Raw genomic sequence first — 17703 nt, forward strand, 5'->3', positions numbered from 1 at the left:
AATGGTCAAATTAAAGGTATTTTTCCAGACCGAACTTTATCAACTAAAAAAAAAAAAAATGGTAAAACTGAATCATTTTAGAGCAACCGCTATTGTATATTATACGGAGCTTTAAGTCGTATTTTTATCGAGTATTTTACGTCAATACGACTGACGCAAAATTTCTACCACAATTCAAGAGGAACAAAATTATTAAACTCAAATAAGCAATTAACCAAATTTGTTTAAAACTTAGGTACATTATTCTAAGGTACAGCAACCCTAATGATTCAAGGTACCGTGCGTGTACCCTGCGGTTGACCTTGGTACACTGATGGTATACCGATTATAACTCGTCTGAAGATGATAATGAAAGTTGATCTTACCCACTGAAATCTCGAACCATCTTTCCCTGCATCCAATTATTATCCTGCGATAATGGTGGTAATTAACCACGCTACAATATATGCAGCGGATTAACCTCGCTACAGTTTAATTAACCAAGCATCAGTTTAAATAACAGTAGAGCTTCTTACACACGATGGCTGATTAATTCCTCTGTAAATAGACGTTTAATGCTTCATGGTTTGTATGCAGTAGATAATTACCTTTGATATTTATGGTAATTATTAATAAATCCTAGATAGTGAGCACCAAAGGTTTTAACCAGGTACGTATCCATCTTTGTGGCGTGTTTAGTACCACAAGGCCTCCGGGAATGACCTTAAAAACATAAACCAAAAGACTGCAAATATCATAAGGATAATAACCGGAAAGAAATATTAGTACCAGATTTTGTTCGAAATCCACTAAAAGAAGCATTCGTTTGTGTATGAATTTTTAAGCAATGGTTTATAACCAACAATTTAGCGTAGCATCCTATACACGCTCCTTGCTACCTAAGCTCTTTTCTCCTGAGCGATTTATGAATAATCTTTTGTAATATGCGACCCAGTTTCAAGTTTCCATGGAAAGTACAGAAAAATCCCCGAATACTTGGATTAAGTCACATTCCTCGGTTTTCAATGTAATTAATTCACGCTTTACTGTTTAATACCCAGTTTTTCACTGAATATCCTACATGGCCTATCAGTAATGTGTGTGTGTGTGTGTGTGTGTGATAATTCAATTATGAAAAAAAGACAATTTATGACGATATTTACAATCTCGGTAAGCACTATACATATATTTTATTTATTTATGGCACTCATATATTGCATACTCCTCTCTCTCTCTCTCTCTCTCTCTCTCTCTCTCTCCTCTCTCTCTCTCTCGTACGTACTCTCATTTTACAACGTCCGACCTTAATGGAAGTATGGTCGAAAAAAAAAATAGATATATATATATATATATATATATATATATATATATATATATATATATATATATATATATATATATACAAGTTTTAATAACAACAGCCTTACAACCACAACAACATTGCCCCGCCGTTATCACAAGTTCTTCAACAAACTCTTTCCAGAAGACTCGAGGAGATTATGATAAAATATTCTGATAAGAGCATTATAGACTCAAACTTCTCAGGCTGAGAGGGAGGTATGATGAAAGTTCCCTTCAACAATTCACATCTTATGAAGTACGTCTAAGTTTCGATACGGCTGAAGCAGTATAAGCATAAATATAAATAAATATAATATATATATATATATATATATATATATATATAATATATAATATATATATAATATATAATATATAAACTTACGGCTAAATTGCTCTAATGTCTATCCCAATATTCATCCCAGTATACTCGAGAGAGAGAGAGAGAGAGAGGAGAGAGAGAGAGGGAGAGAGAGAGACTTGTTGATAGCAGCTATCCTGGCGTTACAACAACACAGAGAGAGAGAGAGAGAGAGAGAGAGAGAGAGAGAGAGAGAGAGACTTATTGATAGCAGGTATTCTGCTATTCTGGTGTTACAACAACAACAGAGAGAGAAAGAGAGAGAGAGAGAGAGAGAGAGAGAGAGAGAGAGAGAGAGAGAGAGAGAGAGAGAGAGAGACTTTAAGTGAACATCTGTACAAATTATAACAAGTCATGATAATTTTACCCAGACTGCTAGAAACCCAGCATACGAGAGAGAGGAGAGAGAGAGAGAGAGAGAGAGAGAGAGAGAGAGAGTCCTAAAATGAACATCTGTACAAATATAACAATTAACATCATTGTACCCAGATTGCTAGAAAACAATTCAAAAAAGGTCTCAAGTCTACAAGAAAGAGATAGTCATGTAAGGAGCAGATCTGTCATATATTTCTGCAGGTTTAACATCAAACCTCTTCCCCACTAACAGCGGGTGTCTCTGGAGAAAAGGCAACATTAATTGTAAGTGAAACAACCGTGCGCATACACCTACACAAAGGGTTTACCAGCAGCACGTCGAATCCCCCCTCCCCCCAAACACAGTGTGAGCAAATCACCTCGGACTCACATTTACGAGGTTGCTACCTGAGGCCAATTCTTTCTATTACTCTTTCACGTCAATCTTTAAATCACTTTATGCTTGTTTTTTAATTTTTTTTTTATTTTATTTATTTATTTTTAGGTTTCCCACTCAGCCTTCCTCCTAATACTTTCAAATTTACACACACTTTCCCCAAACATCTCAAACCACTGAGTTATACTTTTATTTATGCTAGTCTTTTAAATACTTTTTTAAACTATTATTTATGCCCCAGATTCCTGCTATTTCTATAACGTTGGCAAACAGTTCAATTCTTTTGTTAGCGTTCAACAATAACACTTCTCTTCCATAAAGGGGGGTTGGCCCAACAATCCCACTATAGGTACGTAAAACATATATGTATATTTACATATAAACAAGCATACATCTTCCATAAAGGAGGGTTGGCTCAACAATCCCACTATACATACGTAAAACATATATGTATATTTACATATAAACAAGCATACATATATACCTGAAGAGAGAGACAGCAGTCTCTGAAATATAGTATTTTCTCTCTATATATTGGCGGTTTTAGGGCTCCTTTTATTATGTGTGTGTGTATGTATATATATATATATATATATATATATATATATATATATATATATATATATATGCATAAATATAGAATTTAGAAATCCCTACATATATATATATATATATATATATATATATATATAATATATATATATAATACACACACACACACACACACACACACACATATATATATATATATATATATATATATATATATATTTCTAAATTCTATAATCATGAGATAATTCTAAAGATAAAAGAAATCCCACCCACGTCCAAGATACCACCACCAAAGAGACTTTCCCCTTTGAAAGGGGAAATCATCTCAGATGCGAAGGAGTTGACCTACAAAAGAAAAAAAAATAAAAGAAACAAATAATCGTGAAAGGAAGAAAACAAAGGGGGGAGGGGGAGGAGAGGGGAGAGACAATCTAAACAAAACGAAAGTTCGAAAAGTGAAGAATTTAAGCTCCACAAAGAAACATTCCCAATCGAAGAAATGAAAAATAAAAAAAAATAAAAACTAGAGCCGAGATTAAGAAAAGGACTGAGGGAAGGAATGAAATAAAAAAATAAAAGAAAAGAAAGTCAACCGGTGTTGAGAAAGTAAAAAAAAAAAAAACGTAACAAAAGCTGAGCAAAGAATGCAAGGGACACGAAAGCGTCGTCGGACGGACAGACGTTAAGAAAACTCTCGAATGTGTCAAAAGAGAGAAAGAGAGAGCAGCTGACGTCGAACAGAAGGAAAATAAAAAGGAGAAAAGGAAATAAAAAGGGGAAAATAATAGATTGAAGGAGACCTGACGTTGCCAAAGAAATGCAGAGGAGAGCTGCTGCTGGCAGAAGAAGAAGAAGAAGAAGAAGAAGAAGAAGAAGAAAAAGATGAAGGAGAGAGAGAGAGAGAGAGAGAGAGAGAGAGAGAGAGAGAGAGAGGCAAACATAAATGAATCAGTGATTTAATGAAAACGTCGAATAATTCTTGGAGAAGAATATATAATATATACGAGAGAGAGAGAGAGAGAGAGAGAGAGAGAGAGAGAGAGAGAGAGAGAGAGGCAAACAAAAATAACTTACTGATTCGATAAGAACGTCAAATAATTCTTGAAGAAAAAGCGAATAATAGCATATGAGAGAGAGAGAGAGAGAGAGAGAGAGAGAGAGAGAGAGAGAGAGAGGTAAACTAAAATGACTTGCTGATTCAATGAAAACGTCGTATAATTCTTAGAGAAAAAATTAAAAATAATATATGAGAGAGAGAGAGAGAGAGAAAGGGGGTGGGGGGGGCAAACAAGATTCAATGAAAACGTCAAAAAATGTTCTTGGGAAGAATAAACGAAAAATCAATATATAAGAGAAAGTAAACAAAAAACCATCTACTGATTCGACGAAAAAGTCAAAGAATTCTTTGAGGTAGAAAATATAATAATAATAATAATAATAATAATAATAATAATAATAAATAATAATAATAATAATAATAATATAATAATAATAATAATAATATATCCTTTATTACCAATTGATGGAACACCAACAATCCCCTTGTTTAATTCAAAAGATTAAAAAGTAACTTTATCCAATTCTTGGGCCACTGGGGCCGTCTGCATAGTGACGCCAGTTTTTGGAAGCATACGTAAACAAACTAATATAATCATCGCAGCGACGCTTTATACAAATTCAGCGATGGAAAAATTAGAGACTAATAAAAGGCATAAAAGATCAACTCGCAAGACCTTCCTTCCATCATCGTCAATCGACGGCGAAAGGACAGAATGCAACACATAAATCACGCCACCTCCAATTATCTCGAGACATATATTTTCAGCGGACGTCCCGCGCCCGCCATTAAAGACGGCCAGGAGGAGGAGGAGGAGGAGGAGGAGGAGGAGGAGGCAGGAGGAGGAGGAGGAGGAGGAGAGGGACCTTCAAGCAGTCGATATTGATTGGGGCAGCGCGGTGCATCGAAGCAAAGGCATTACTGCACCTGCACCGGGATACTAACATTTTATCTTCGCAAATAACAGAGGGAACGGATCCGCCCTATTTTACCAGTTCGTGTAATTCGTATATATATATATATATATATATATATATATATATATATATATATATATATATATATATCTATATATATCTATATATATATATATATATATATTTACTATACTATAAAGGGCGTTATGTCTGTCCGTCCGTCTGTCATTCAATCACGGACAAACGGCTGGTCCGATGGGCGTGAAACTTGGCAGGGTTATAGTGAGGACCCCTAAGATGGTTTATAATGGGGTTTCATTCTACCTCCCCCCCCACCCCCCACCCTCCGAAGGGGGTGGGTGTGAAAAGGGATTCCCTGAAATGGAGCTGGATAAGCCCGTAGACTTAGTAGTTACTTGACGAATTTATCATACATAATTTTTGTAGACATATGTTTGCAAGTAATTATAATTACAACTGCAGATTCTAAAATAAGTATAATAAATCAAACTGGTTCTGGAGTTCTGAAGAGAGAGGGACAGTATCAAGTCAAAGCAGGAAGACGTTCTGAATATTCGTAGTGTCAATAAAAAAATTATTTTAAATGAACGTGGTGTAAGTCAGCACGCTCCTCAACTAGATGCAACCTGTGGAGGGAATATTCAGAGTACAAAGCATCTAAATTTTAATCATTTTCCTGGTTCAAGTCTCCCACAAAAGTCAAGACATTCCCACCCTTTCCTAAACTAGTAATCAATTGCAGGGAGACGTATGCAATAACCTTTTCGTTCGTGCACAGCGCAAGAAAATCAATTGCTCAAGCGAGCGGCGCAATAGTTTCTAATTCTCCAACAACACAAGAAGACAAAGACATCAAAAAGACTGCCGGTTCGACCTTGCAAATGCCACGCAGGGAACTTAACCTCACGATGGAGAATCAGAGGGAAGAAAAGAGAATATGAACGGAGGTACAGTAAAAAGGATTGAAAGGGGTTGCAGCTAGGTGCCGATGGGACGATGTAAAGAACATTAAATAATGAGATCAGGGAGAGAGAGAGAGAGAGAGAGAGAGAGAGAGAGAGAGAGAGAGAGAGAGAGAAATATACATTGATATTGACAGAGTTTTTATTTGACGAGTTTTTAAAACTGAAATCATACAAAATAAAAATACACAAGCTCACACACACACAAGTGTTCATTTCCTCACGCAGAAAATATTTTCGCTTAAAGGACTTACCCGAGCCTACACAGAATGGCAGCTATTTTCACAGATTACCAAAAACACGGGGGCAAAACTGAAATGGAATTTTTTCCCCATCAAAAGAATTGCTTGTCAGCTGAGTTTTTTCATTTCCCACAATAACAGAACAATTCATTACCGACGCAGAGGGGGGGAGGGGGCGGCGTCCCCGATTTGGCCAATAATGGACAAAGAGATAAAATACCGAGGTGTACAAGTCCACCATGACAGCGTTTCACGGGTTGGTTCCTGGACATCGGATTCGGTAAACAAATTTATCAAAATACTTAATAATAAAAACAAGTAAAAATGGTGGCCTCAGCCACGGTCCGGTATGATTATGGCTAACTTAAACCTTGAGTATAATAAAAACTACAGAGGCTAGAAGGCTGCAATTTGGTACGTTTGATGATTGGAACATGCCTATGTTAACCATGTCTCAAATATGTAATGAAGACGCAAATATCACACACATTATTTATCTCTTGCAACTAAATGAAGCGACGTAAATATTAAAAGGTAACGCTATGCATATGCAATATTATTTTTAAGAGTTGTATATACGTACTTATCAGAAAATACACTGGTAACCCACAGAAGTTGTATTTAGATGAAATACTCTACTTATGTCAAAATACAATAAATACAAGAAATAAATTCATTTACATAAAGATACGTCATGAGGAGATGGATTTTATCAATATGTAAATATTAGGATTAATTGAAAGTCGTTTAAAACACCAAATGAAGAGGTTTAACCCAGAATTTTTGGTACCATTACAAATAGACGGCGAGTATTCCATAACTGAAAAACGGGGAAAAAACCGCCTCGTTGCTAAAAAAAAAAAAAAAAAAAAAAAAAAAAAAAAAACAAAAAAAAAAAAAAAAAAAAAATATAACAGGAATTCATCAAACCTTCAAAACGTTAAGAAAAAGAAAGTCCTTCGCGACCTTTGAAAGAACTTTCTCGTTGATACTAAAAAAAAAAAAAGGCATTTGATCAAATCCTTCAGAACCTTTGCAAAAAAAGAAAAGCTTTCTCGACTACAAAAAAAAAAAAAAAAAACTGGTATTTATCAAAACCAAAACCTTTGCAAAAAAGCTTTCTCGACATTACAAAAAAAAAAAAATGGTGGATACCAAAACCTTCAAATCAAACCTGAAGTTTATCAAATCCTTCTAAACTTAAAACCTTCTCGACACTACAAAAAAAAAAACTGAATTTATCAATTCCTTCAAAACTTAAAACAAAAACCTTCTCACTACATAAAAAAACAATATTTATCAAAATCTTCAAAATCTTAAAAAAAAAAAAACTCACCACTTCTAAAAAAAATTAAAAATAGAAAACTCTCTAGACAATACTAGAAAATTCTTTTGGAATTTATCAAATGCTTCAAAACCTTAAAAAAAACACTCTAGCTACTACTAAAAAAACATGGTATTTATCAAATCCCTCAAAAAATTTTAAAAAAAGATGGCATTTATCAAATCCACGAAAACCTTAAAAAGAAAAAAAAATCCCACCAATAAAAAAAAAATATGGAATTTGAATTTATCAAATCCTTCAAAGCTCGAAAGAAAAAAATTTGCGCCAGAACACAGCCCGTTTTAATACACGCCCCCCACCCCCCATACAAAAAAAAAAAAAAAAAAAAAAAAAAAAAAAAAAAAAAAAAACGGGCTATAGCGTGAGGTCGGCGCTGTAATATTTCTTCTTTCGAAGTCAATTTCCAACGCTTTTGTATCGACCGACCGACAGACAGGAGCGCAATATGCCCGCTACAAAAACTATGCTATCAATTACCGTAGAGAGCGGTGGAATATTACGGGAATATACAAATTTTACAAAATAATTACTATAAGGAAAACAAAACAAAAAAATAAAAAGGGGGGGTTATGTCATAGACGTTAATGGCGAGAGGACTCGACGAGATGTTTAGAAAAAATTTTTTTTTTCAATAAATCAGGATATTAATGTAATAAATCTATGTAAGTTTAAAAGACGAAATATCCTTTGAGAGAGAGAGAGAGAGAGAGAGAGAGAAAGCAGTAAGTTCACCGGACGAAGTATCCTATGAGAGAAAGAATGAGGAGAGAGAGAGAGAGAGAGAGAGAGAGAGAGAGAGAGAGAGAGAGCAGTAAGTTCACCGGACGAAGTATCCTAAATGAGAGAGAGAGAGAGAGAGAGAGCTCTTACTGCTTGAGTAATGCCTGCAGTGCACCGCTTGTGGTCCACTGACGGCACTACCCTAAAAAATAAAGAAAAAAAACCGAAAGGAGTCTACAAGTGGGTTACCTCAGACCTACCACTGCTTGAGTAATGCCTACAGTGCACCGCTTGTGGTCACTGAAGGCGCTACCCTAAAAAAAATATATAAATAAAAAAAAAAAAAAAAAAAAAAAAAAAAAAAAACAAAAAAAAAAAAAAAAAAAAAAAAAAAAAAAAAAAAACGAAAGAAGTCTACAAGTGGGGTTCCCTCCCAAACCTAATGCCTACCGGTCGACCTCACCTTAGGCTAATTTAGGCGACATCGCTTCTCTCCCCAGCGGAATAGATCGGGTGTTAACTAATCGCTCGCAATTCGAGCCTAATGACCCAACAGTAATTGAGAAAATAGCACGACACCAAATCTCCAGGCGGGGAACTAAACGTTGCCATCGGTTTACTCGGCCTTAGAGAGAGAGAGAGAGAGAGAGAGAGAGAGAGAGAGAGAGAGAGAGAGAAATATTCTCCTCTTTACAAGTTTACTTTTTCTTCGTTTTTGGGAGTCTGGAATAATACCTCTTTTTACAAGATTTTTATTTTTTATTTATTTTTTTTTTACTTTCCTTTCTGGTGAATGAGTTCAAGTTATTGCTTCTTAAAAGATGGTTATAATTTTTCTTCATTTTTTTATTTACCTTCTTGGTGAATGAGTCCAAATTATGTCTTTTTACAATATGTTTACGTTATATTTTCGGTTTTTTATATATATATTTTTTTTTGGTGAATTAAGGGTCCTAAGTTATACCATTTTACGAGATGTTTACGTTTTATTTTCTGTTTTTCTAATTTATGGTGAATGAGAGCCCAAATTATGCCTTTTTTACGAGATATTTAAGTAGTATTTTTGGTTTTTTCAATTTTCATTTTGGCGAATGATTCCAAATTATTCACTTTTACAAGATGTTCACGTTTTATTTTCGGTTTTTCTAATTTTCCATTTTGGTGAATGATTCCAAATTACTCCTTTTTACGAGACATTCACCTTTTATCTTCGTTTTTTATTCGTTGAATGAAACATGCTACATCCCTTCTTAAAAAATACTATCATGTACAGATAACTTACAAAATAATGATTTAAAGACTGTGACGGAATTCACGTAATAAATCTTTTATATGCTCTTGTTTTGTAATTCTGAATTACGAAAGGGAAAGCTAGAATTTGCTGACAAATTATTCAAAAGAAGGGCACTGTAAACTTAAAAAAAAAAAAAAGTCTAACGTAAAACTAAAACTAACTTCATCTTTATAAATAAACAGAAACGTATAGACCACTCAGAAAATAACTTGATCTATTTATCAGCTTTCTATCAAGATAAAAAGAAAACAAAATTATCATACGTGGGAGAAAACGAAAAATGACAAATGCCACAACTCTGTTTTTGATTACAGGAAAATGAATGAAAGTAGGATCAGCTGGCATATGAAAACTTTCTGATAAAGAGGAAAACAATAAAAACTGACGAAAAATGAAGTAAGGAAAACTTGATGATCGGGGTGGAGAGGATATAAATACCTACGAATCAGGTAAGAGGGACGAGAGGTTAAATTACATACTTGAGAAAGGTAACAAAGACAAGACGTCAAAATGTGTTTTGAAGAAGTTTTTTTTTTTTTTTTTTTTTTCAAGAAAGTTGAAAACTTCAAACTAGATCAATTCCCAAAGAGACAGGTTTGTATCCACCTTCATAATCAATCACTGTGGAAGAAAATAAGCAATTGCTTTTTATCGCCCTACGTCCTTGGTTAATAGACAATAATACCCTGGGAAAACGAAATAAGAGACTTGGTGATAAAGTTGGGACGGGGGGAAGGAGGATGGAAAGGAGAGGTCAGGTCAAACCTTGGAAAATAGAAGGATAATAATAATAATAATAATAATAATAATAATAATAATAATAATAATAACACGAAAGGAAGGAGGGAGAGGACTACTAAGTATAGAGGACTGCGTCAACATCGAAAACAGAGCACAGGGGCAATATCTGAAAACCAGTGAAGACGAGTGGCTAAAGAGTGCATGGGAAGAAGGACTAATAAAAGTAGACGAAGACCCAGAAATATACAGACAGGAGAATGACAGACAGAACAGAGGACTGGCACAACAAACCAATGCACGGACAATACATGAGACAGACTAAAGAACTAGCCAGCGATGACACATGGCAATGTCTACAGAGGGGAGAGCTCAAGAAGGAAACTGAAGGAATGATAACAGCGGCACAAGATCAGGCCCTAAGAACCAGATATATTCAAAGAACGATAGACGGAAATAACATCTCTCCCATATGTAGGAAGTGCAATACGAAAAATGAAACCATAAACCACATAGCAAGCGAATGCCCGGCACTTGCACAGAACCAGTACAAAAAGAGGCATGATTCAGTGGCAAAAGCCCTCCACTGGAGCCTGTGCAAGAAACATCAGCTACCTTGCAGTAATAAGTGGTACGAGCACCAACCTGAGGGAGTGATAGAAAACGATCAGGCAAAGATCCTCTGGGACTATGGTATCAGAACGGATAGGGTGATACGTGCAAATAGACCAGACGTGACGTTGATTGACAAAGTCAAGAAGAAAGTATCAATCATTGATGTCGCAATACCATGGGACACCAGAGTTGAAGAGAAAGAGAGGGAAAAAATGGATAAGTATCAAGATCTGAAAACAGAAATAAGAAGAATATGGGATATGCTAGTGGAAATCGTACCCATAATCATAGGAGCACTAGGCACGATCCCAAGATCCCTGAAAAGGAATCTAGAAAAACTAGAGGCTGAAGTAGCTCCAGGACTCATTCAGAAGAGTGTGATCCTAGAAACGGCGCACATAGTAAGAAAAGTGATGGACTCCTAAGGAGGCAGGATGCAACCCGGAACCCCACACTATAAATACCACCCAGTCGAATTGGAGGACTGTGATAGAGCAAAAAAAAAAAAAAAAGAAAAAAAAAATAATAATAATATACCACCCAGTCGAATTGGTGGACTGTGACAGAGCAAAAAAAAAAAAAAAACAAGAAAAAAAAATAATAATGAATACCTCCCAGTCGAATTGGAGGACTGTGATAGAGCAAAAAAAAAAAAAAATAATACTATAATAATAATAATAATATTAAGAAATTCACAGTTCGTGAAGACTAATTGTTAAAAAATATCCACAATTATATATAAAAATTTTTTTACATAGAAATATATTTTTATGTATAATTGTGGATATTTTTAATAATAATAATAATAATAATAATAATAATAATAATAATAATAATAATAATAATAATAATAATAATAATAATAATAATAATAATGTCACTGAACAATTGTACATTAGATTTCCTTGAGAACCTTGAGCGCAGACGACAATAAAATAGCGATTGTCTTCTATGACTCGGGTAATTGAAAAATAGTGGATTACCAAAAAAGCTTGGATATTAAATTACCAAAAAACTTGGAGAATGAATGGCCACAATAGTGAATGACGGGGGATACGATAATGCAAAAATGACGCCTTACAGAAAAACGTACAGAAAGGTGAAAATGATAGTTATATAAAGTCCTCGGAAAATGAATTATCAGGACTTAAGGTAAACTTTGAGATGCATTGAAAAGTACTTTTACGCCATTCTTTTTTTCAAAGTTGAACATCATTGAAAAAACTGAACTGTGAAGGCTGTAATATATATTAACTACACACACACACACACACACACGTACATTTACGCCACTTTTTTCAAAATTGTACATCATTGAAAAAACTGAAGAACTATGAAGGTTGTAATATACTTTATCAACTACACACACACACACACTCTCTCTCTCTCTCTCTCTCTCTCTCTCTCTCTCTCTCTCTCTCTCTCTCACGCCATTTTTTCAATATTGTACATCACTGACAAAAACAGAAGAACTATGAACTATGAAGGTTGTAATATATTACAACCACACGTACACACACACAAACACACACTCTCTCTCTCTCTCTCTCTCTCTCTCTCTCTCTCTCTCTCTCTCTCTCTCTCTCTCTTTTACGTCTTTTTCTCAAAATTGTACATCACTGAAAAAACAGAAGAATTATGAAGGTTGTAATATATAACAACTACGCGTACACACACACACACACACACACATGAACATCAAGACAGTAATTGCGACTGGCAACCACAGCAGCCATAGCCACCACAATGCAAGCACACCCAAGCATAAGACTCGAAGACTCGAAGGCTCTGGTAGAAGAAATACGAACAACTGACTAAGCACTTCTTAAAAGTCCCTGAGAGGCGTAACCTGACCTGCCTAGGAACTAAACCCTTCGGAGGAGAAAGAGAACTTGAAGGTATTCGTCGGAGACGGTCACCTGACCTGAGAGAGAGAGAGAGAGAGAGAGAGAGAGAGAGCTTTGTGCTTCCACATAATTCCCCACCCCCCAACCCTGTTCGTTCCATAAATCACCTGAAAATTATTTATTGACGCGGAGAGAGAGAGAGAGAGAGAGAGAGAGAGAGAGAGAGCTTTTCAGCCAGTTGGGTATATAAATTTTAACACAGAGACGCAGTAAATACAATGTGTAAACACAGAAGGGTGGCGAGGAGACTTATTGCGGTGTTACCATACGAAAGTATTATTATTGTTCCTGGATGACGCGTTTCTTGGTTTTAACGTCACAGCTATATTGACGATTTCCCTTAATGACTGGCGATTACAATGGGATACAGAATTATCAGCCAAGGCTCCAAGCACTGGGACCTACGAGGTCATTCGGCGCTGAAGGGTGAAACTGAGAGGAAGTAGGTTCGAAAAGTGTAACAGGAGGGGAAAAAAAAAAAAACTCAAAGCAATCGCACTGCGAAACAATAGTTAGCAGAGGATGAATGGCAAGATGGAAGAAGGAGAATACGAATGGAGGTATAGTAAAAGGTAACTTGAGTTATTGGTGAAAGCTTTAACCAACAGCTACGAATATTGTCATAGTCTAGAGGGAATGAGTTAATTGAATTCTTAGCCAACACAGTTGATTCAAACATGTTAATTTTCTTTAGTAATAAGATTAGAAATACTACAGGTCACCACGAACTAACAAACATATTTAGCACGAGAAATGTTCTTCAAATCTCAGGGCGTGACGTCACACCTCGCACGAGAAATATTTTTCCAAATCTTTATACATATTTTCATGTCATTCTCTGTGAATGTCAAAGTCTGCATCTAAGGCATTCATTTCCAAAAATAAACAGATGATTTTCAAAATCAAATAACTTACTAAATAAATAAATAATTTAGCTCTAACTTCTTTACAATAAAGACATTTTACCACCTACGTATACCTAGATTTCTGCCCTCTTTAAAAAATATTTCAAGTAAAAAAAAATAATCACTAAAACAATAATGACGTAGTTTTTCGTTTAATTAATTAAATTCTAGACAAAAGAGCTCTATAGAGTATGCTCAGCTCTTTTTATTACTGAGGGATGTGAATAGTTTCGACAGCATTTTATAATAATGTATCTAAAAACAGAGCTATTCAGATTTGATTTTCTACTAACTAATAATAATAATAATAATAATAATAATGATAATCATAATGAGGCAGGATGCAACCCGGAACCCCACACTATAAATACCACCCAGTCGAAGTGGAGGACTGTGATAGACCAAAATAAATAAATGAATAAATAAATAAATAAATAAATGAATAAATAAATAATTTAATAATAATGGGAAAAGAGAAGACCCTCTTTTTCAAACATGTTTTGTTAAAAAGAATGGCACCATAGGTGGAATTAATTTTATATAAGTCTTCTCCAATAATAATAATAATAATAATAATAATAATAATAATAATAATAATAATAATAATAATAATAATAATAATAATAATATATTATTTTTATGCACAAGATCAGACCAGATATATCCAAAGAACGATAGATGGAAATAACATCTCTCGCATATGTAGGAAGTGCAATACGAAAAATGAAACCATAAATTACATAGCAAGCGAATGTCCGGCACTTGCACAGAACCAGTACAAAAAGAGGCATGATTCAGTGGCAAAAGCCCTCCACTGGAGCCTGTGCAAGAAACATCAGCTACCTTGCAGTAATAAGTGGTACGAGCACCAACCTGAAGGAGTGATAGAAAACGATCAGGCAAAGATCCTCTGGGACTATGGTATCAGAACAGATAGGGTGATACGCGCAAATATACCAGACGTGACGTTAGTTGACAAAATCAAGAAGAAAGTATCACACATTGATGTCGCAATACCATGGGACACCAGAGTTGAAGAGAAAGAGAGGGAAAAAATGGATAAGTATCAAGACCTGAAAATAGCAATAAGAAGGATATGGGATATGCCAGTGGAAATTGTACCCATAATCATAGGAACACTAGGCACGATCCCAAGATCCCTGAAAAAAAAATAATAATAATAATGAGGCAGGATGCAACCCGGAACCCCACACTATAAATACCACCTAGTCGAATTGGAGGACTGTGATAGACCATAATAAATAAATAAATAAATAATGTAATAATATGAAGAAAGAAGACCCTCTTTTTCTATCATGTTTTGTTAAAAAGAATGGCACCAACAGTGGAATTAATTTTATATAAGGCTTCTCCAATAATAATAATAATAATAATAATAATAATAATAATAATAATAATAATAATAATAATAATAATAAACCAATGCACGGACAATACATGAGACAGACTAAAGAACTAGCCTGCGATGACACGTGGCAATGGCTACAGAGGGGGAACTAAAGAAGGAGACTGAAGGAATGATAACAGCGGCACAAGATCAGGCCCTAAGAACCAGATATGTTCAAAGAACGATAGACGGAAATAACATCTCTCCCATATGTAGGAAGTGCAATACGAAAAATGAAACCATAAACCACATAGCAAGCGAATGTCCGGCACTTGCACAGAACCAGTACAAAAAGAGGCATGATTCAGTGGCAAAAGCCCTCCACTGGAGCCTGTGCAAGAAACATCAGCTACCTTGCAGTAATAAGTGGTACGAGCACCAACCTGAAGGAGTGATAGAAAACGATCAGGCAAAGATCCTCTGGGACTATGGTATCAGAACAGATAGGGTGATACGTGCAAATAGACCAGACGTGACGTTGATTGACAAAATCAAGAAGAAAGTATCACTCATTGATATCGCGATACCATGGGACACCAAAGTTGAAGAGAAAGAGAGGGAAAAAATGGATAAGTATCAAGATCTGAAAATAGAAATAAGAAGGATATGGGATATGCCAGTGGAAATTGCACCCATAATCATAGGAACACTAGGCACGATCCCAAGATCCCTGAAAGGAATTTAGCAAACTTAGAGGCTGAAGTAGCTCCAGGACTCATGCAGAAGAGTGTGATCCTAGAAACGGTGCACATAGTGAGAAAAGTGATGGACTCCTAAGGAGGCAGGATGCAACCCGGAACCCCACGCTATAAATACCACCCAGTCGAATTGGAGGACTGTGATAGAGCAAAAAAAAAAAAAATAAATAAATAATAATAATAATATTTCATAAAAAACAGTGGCAGAATTCACAGAATTATTTTGAATAAGACATGTTTGAAAGAAGGTCTGTTTCTAGCATACACAAATGATAATAATAATAATAATAATAATAATAATAATAATAATAATAATAATAATAATAATAATAATAATAATAATTAATAAGAAATAATGGCAGAATTCACAAATTATTTTTCATTTTTGATAAAACATGTTTGAAAGGTCTGTTTCTAGCATACACAAATAATAATAATAATAATAATAATAATAATAATAATAATAATAATAATAATAATAATAATAATAATAATAATAATAATATCAAGGTCCTACCCCACCGCTAATAACAGAGTCAATCTCAAAACGTCAAAACTGGCCGAGAACTTTAATCAATTTATCCATTAATATAACTCCTCTTCCCGGGCATTACTAACTAATACCAACGCTCCCTTTAAACAATTTATTTCGAAGATCATAAATCATACTGGCCCACCGGGAGCCGATGACAATTTAGGGAAAATTCCTATTTAAAGAAGAACATAATGAAATAAGAAAAGAGACCTTAAATAAGACGTGGGGAAGAAAAGAGAGAGGAAAGAATTAAAGAGCTTACCAATTAAAAATAACTCTTACGATTAAGAGGCGCTGTTGTAAAGGCATTGCCTCGACCCATAACCAGCCAACCAATCATATACCCATCCAGGGACGGAAATCGCTCCTAAGAATATTTAAATGAATGAGGCCGATCGAGTATTTAACACCCAGGAGTGGTGGAGATATTCTCTTCGGTCTCAGGAAGATGGATTTTCGAGAATTCCTCTTTCTTGGTAAATGAATAAGAGGATTTTCGCTTACTCGGGGAGAAAGCCTGCAAACAACTTTCTTTTGTTTGTTTGTTTGTATGGGGTTTTTACGTCGCATGGAACCAGTGGATATTCAGCAACAGGACCAACGGCTTTATACGTGACTTCCGAACCACGTCTCGAGAGTGAACTTCTATCACCATAATTGTTGTGGTTGTTTTTGTTGTTGTTGTTGTTCTTGCTGTTGTTCTTACTGTAGGGGGTGGGGAGCGGTCGGAAAGCACTATGGAAAAGCCTAACAAGGTCTCCAAAAGGCTAAAGATACAGGAATTTTAGGATAGGATATTTACGATTTATTTATCAAAATAAAAATTTATAAAATAACGTGCAAGTCAAACTGTGCAGAAAAAAATTATTTCTAATAAAATATAGAATATTTATTTTAATTTTCGTTGGTGAAAAAAGAATCTATTTGCCCATAGACTTTACCGCGTTTTAAATGACCTAAGTTAGGAATATAATGTTTACAACTTACACGCATACTGAGTAAGCTGGAGGTCGGATCACGCCTTGTTTTTTATTCGAATGATTGATTTCATTATTAAAAAAAAAAAGCGATACTGAACACTACAACAAAGGCCTTCCGGCGCTCTGCTCCCATCTTATTTGTCTGGAAAACAATGGAAAAAAATCAAATCCCCCAGACTATCCGATAGGCCTAAAACATACTTGTCTTAGGCCTAGCCCTTTATATATATATATATATAATATATATATATATATATATATATATATATATATATATTATATATATTTTTACAGGGTGTCCATAAAGTCACAATACCATTCTGGGCAATAAATACTAGTAATGGTACTGGGACTTTATGGACACTGTATATCTCT

The 17703-nt window shown here is 34.9% G+C and overlaps 1 protein-coding gene across 1 annotated transcript in view; it reads left to right on the top strand.

Moving 5' to 3' along the window:
* LOC135196357 (protein tramtrack, alpha isoform-like) overlaps positions 1–17703 on the top strand; it is a 215329-nt gene that overhangs the window by 185119 nt on the left and 12507 nt on the right. The window lies entirely within an intron of this gene.

The sequence above is a fragment of the Macrobrachium nipponense genome, chromosome 17, assembly GCF_015104395.2.
Source record: "Macrobrachium nipponense isolate FS-2020 chromosome 17, ASM1510439v2, whole genome shotgun sequence".
NCBI lineage: Eukaryota > Metazoa > Arthropoda > Malacostraca > Decapoda > Palaemonidae > Macrobrachium > Macrobrachium nipponense.